A 4,789-nucleotide genomic window follows, 5' to 3' on the forward strand; every position below is an offset into this window, starting at 1 on the left:
GTTCAGTTCTAGTTCAGTTCTAGTTCAGTTCTAGTTCAGTTCTAGTTCAGTTCTAGTTCAGTTCTAGTTCAGTTCTAGCTCAGTTCTAGTTCAGTTCAAGTTCAGTTCAAGTTCAGTTCTAGTTCAGTTCTAGTTCAGATCTAGTTCAGATCTAGTTCAGTTCTAGTTCAGTTCTAGTTCAGTTCTAGTTCAGTTTTAGTTCAGTTCAAGCTCTAGCTCTATTTCGGTTCCAGTTCAGTTCTAGTTCACTTCTAGTTCAGTTCAAGTTCAGTTCTAGATCATTTTTAGTTTAATTCAAATTTTATTTTAGTTTATAAGTTTTAAGAAACATTTAAAAACTGGAATTATTCGTATTGTTAACAGTAACTTTAAAGAGTTTTCGATGTCAAAACAAAATTGTTCTTTGGGTTATTTAGTCTTCTAAACGAGTAAATAGTCTATATATTTGGTCAAGCAATTACACTTAATTTTCTATTTGTTTTTTTAATTAATTATATATGTAAATATTTGATACTTTTAAACGAAATATAAAACGTTGTTTTGGTATCATAACTTTGCCATCAAAATGCCATCAAATGTCGCAAAGTAATGTTGCTAATAAGCAAACATTTGTTTAAGTTTTAGAATGATATTCGTTTATATGAGGTAATTGGGAAAATATGTAGATGCAAAGGAGGGGAGAAAAAAGAACTTTTTACTCAGAGAACTTATTAAAAATGTATACTTTTTATAAGGGAATTGAAGTTATTTTAAAGCCTACAATGATATGTTACAAATCTTGCAGAAACGATTGATATTTAGAGCTTTTAGTTTTGGTACCAGTCTAATTTTCGACCACACTGATGTATCGAAATACTCATACGCAATGTACAATAATTGAGCTGTTTTCATTAAATATTATTTTTGTTATTTATATATAGAATTTGTTTATTTTAAATTAAGAATCAAATCGCAATTTGTATGTAATTATTGTAGTACATACCATGCAAATGAGAGAAAATTTAAATACAAAGTGTGTTTTACTCTTTCTTTACTCAATGATCTACGAACAGCATCTATTGGTCTTCAGATCAGTTTTAAAATTTATTTGCAACCCTTTATTTTAGAAAAATAAATAAAAAAATCAAAGATGAAGATCTCTCAACCTCAATACATATGTATATATAAAAACAACGAAGTTTCGAGATGAAGTTTGGTATTTTATTATTTAAAAAACAAGTAGGAAAGTATAGTCGGGCATGGCCGACCATATGATACCCTACACCATGGGTATATTTTTACAATTTTTACTTTTATAAAATTTTTATTTTTTGTAAAGAAACTGTTGAATATTACCATAATTCCAAAATATTTAAGCCATTTATTGACAAAAAACTAAAATTTCTAAATGAGGCTTTATATAGGTCAAATATGGGCCGATCCTCGGTAAATTTGGGAAAAGGATATATTTCTAAATAACAGTTAGTTTTGTTGAGTTTTATTGCGATACAAATGGTTACAAGTCAATTTTAGACGTGTAAGTCATTTTTTGAAGGGGGGTTTGTATGGGGGCTAGGGTCAAATATAGGCCGATCCTTACGAAAATCTGCAGTATCATTTATACTTATATAAAACTTATTTGTGCCAATTTTTAGAGAGATAGCAGAATATTTGACGTAATTATAGCATAATAAGTTCAAATCGGGAGGTACGGTTGTATGGGGGCTAGGTAAAATAATGGACCGATTTCCACCCTTTTTCAATAGGCTTCGTCCTTGTGCTAAAAAACATGCTTGGTCCAAATTTCATCAAATTATCTTGAAAATTGCAACCTGTACCTTGCGCACAAGGTTTACATGGACAGCCAGCCAGCCAGCCGGACAGACGGATGGACGGACGGACATGTCTTAATCGACTCAAAAAATGATTCTGAATCGATCGGTATACTTTAAGGTGGGTATTGGACCAATATTTTTGTATGTTACAAACATCAGCACAAACGTATAATACCCTCCCCACTATAGTGGTGTAGGGTATAATGAGTCAGTCACTTCGTCTCCGTTTTTTAATTATTTCTTTTCTAAAAACAACAATAATTTCTGTTTTTTTTTCTGAAGTAAGACAAAAACAAAAATACTCGTAAAACTTAATAAATGCCGCTGGCTAGACAAAAAGTTATAAAAAAACTGTTTCTTTTGTATATATTTAAAAAATGAACTTTGGAATTTTGATTTTTTTGGATTTAGTGATTTTTGAGTGAGTTTTTTCCCTTATGGAGAGTTTATTTTATGGTTTCTTGTATTTAAATAAAAATTACTTGTTTTCTGCGCACTTCATAAGTATTTCACCTTGAAAATAATTAAAAAAATATTTGTTAGAAAATTTGCAATATATTAAATAATTTTGGTATTTTTTTAAACAAATTATTTAGTTTAGTTGGTTTAAATGATAATGCATTATTCTTTGGAATATTTGTTGTTCTAAATTAAATAAAAAATTGATTTATATCTCAAGGAAATTGATTACTTGCAATTTAAAAAATATCGCTTGATAAATCAGCAATAGCATTTTATATATAATCCATCTAACACTTAGAACAATTTCATTACGCACACAAAATGATGAATGAGCAAATTTTTATGAATGGAGTGATTTGCAATAAAAAAATAACGGTTAAAGTACAAATCATTTCAGACACACCCACTTTTGTTACTTAGTATACTAATCGGACATTTGTTGTGATTTCGGTTACAAATTCAGTTCTAGTTCAGCTTTAGTTCAGTTCTAGTTCAGTTCTAGTTCAGTCCTAGTTCAGTTCTAGTTAAGTTCTAGTTCAGTTCTAGTTCAGTTCTAGTTCAGTTCTAGTTCAGTTCTAGTTCAGTTCTAGTTCAGTTCTAGTTCAGTTCTAGTTCAGTTCTAGTTCAGTTCTAGTTCAGTTCTAGTTCAGTTCTAGTTCAGTTCTAGTTAAATTCTAATTAGTTCCATTCCATTTGTAGTAAAGTAAAAAATATTTTATTTAAAGCTTTTCACTTGCACTAAGATGTCTACTTCCGCTTTTAAAATGTATTATAAATTCAAAGGCCGTTTGATGTTGTTGTTGACTTTTAACCGTTAACTTAAATTTGAATAAATTTGTATTGACTTAATTATAATGACAACAAAGTGATATTTGTCTCTTAAAATAGAAATATTCGAATTTCTATTTAAATAAACAAATACTTTTAACGGCCATCGGCCCAGTGTGTTTAAATTTCATATTGTCTAATTTCTCTTCCAACTTAAAAATACATAAAATTCGCAAAAAAAAATATATGTTTTATATTCAAAATAGAAAAAAAAATATAACTCACATGATACAAAACACAAACGAAAAAAAAAAACAAAGTCACGGACTTTTTATAGATTATTATTCTTAGGAAAACAAACAAAAATATTTAAATATTAATTTAATTCACAATGAAATATAAATTTGTGTTTGTATTTAAAATAAAATTAAAATATCTTTTAAAAACAGAAATAAATGTTGCTTTTAAGTGTAAACGCACTGAACCAAATCAAGATAAATGTTCAAAAAGTTATTTTGACAAAATCTTTGTCAAAATAACTTTTTGAAATTACAACTCTGTGTCTTAAATTTCTTTTGTCATAATTAAATGCAATTTTTAAACTAAGTATTTTTGAAAGTTGTTTATTTTCTATTTGCTTCTAATTATGGAAAATTTTGAAATTTCTTGCAAAAAACACAAACAACTGATAAAATAAAACTGTCTACGATTTTTTCTTATTTTTTTTTTATTAAAAATATTTATTCGATTGCTATTTTTAGTCGAGATTACTCAAAAATATTAACAGCTACTGATGCAACAAAAACATTAACAATAATAATATTTAAATTTTATTTAACTGGTTTCTGTTTTTTTACGATTCCATGAAGATAAGATAAATATTTGATTTTAAAATTAGTTATTTTAACTGATTAAAAAAACATATGTCACTAGATCAGAAGTCAAAAATTTTTTGGCCAAAAATTACTAATAATTTTATTTTGTTTTTAATTCATTCTGTTGAAAGAAGTCAGTGCAAATATATTTAAAAATATATATGTTCGTACACTCAAAGATAAATGTATTTTTTTTTTTATAAAATTCCCAGCTACGTCAAGACTGACGTACGTCATCATAGAAATTGAAAAGAAAAAGAAAATAATACTTTTTAGGTTTCTGTTGTTTTCACTTAAGATCATTTAAAGAAAATAAAAACTGATCATAAAAATAAAAAAAAGTAACAAAAAATAGCGAAATATATATTTATAGATGGTAAATGTTAAAATAATTATGGAAATATGTGAACTGACACAGATCTAATCCGGCGACAAGTGAGAATCACTGTTAATATAACTCGAACTAAAATAAAACTGACCCGAACTCAACTACATCTGAACTAGAACTGAACAAGAACTGAACTAGAACTGAACTAGAACTGAACTAGAACTGAACTAGAACTGAACTAAATCTGAACTAGAACTGAACTAGAACTGAACTAGAACTGAACTAGAACTGAACTAGAACTGAACTAGAACTAAACTAGAACTGAACTAAAACTGAACTAAAAATGAACTAGAACTGAACTAGAACTGAACTAGAACTGAACTAGAACTGAACTAGAACTGAACTAGAACTAAACTAGAACTGAACTAAAACTTAACTAAAAATGAACTAGAACTGAACTAGAACTGAACTAGAACTGAACTAGAACTGAACTAGAACTGAACTAGAACTGAACTAGAACTGAACTAGAACTGAACTAGAAC

The 4,789-nt window shown here is 27.8% G+C and overlaps 1 long non-coding RNA gene across 1 annotated transcript in view; it reads right to left on the reverse strand.

Annotated features, from left to right (window-relative positions):
- LOC124420788 overlaps positions 1-4,789 on the reverse strand; it is a 68,839-nt gene that overhangs the window by 12,460 nt on the left and 51,590 nt on the right. The gene's annotated exons all lie outside the window — the stretch shown is intronic.

This window comes from Lucilia cuprina, chromosome 6 (genome assembly GCF_022045245.1).
Source record: "Lucilia cuprina isolate Lc7/37 chromosome 6, ASM2204524v1, whole genome shotgun sequence".
NCBI lineage: Eukaryota > Metazoa > Arthropoda > Insecta > Diptera > Calliphoridae > Lucilia > Lucilia cuprina.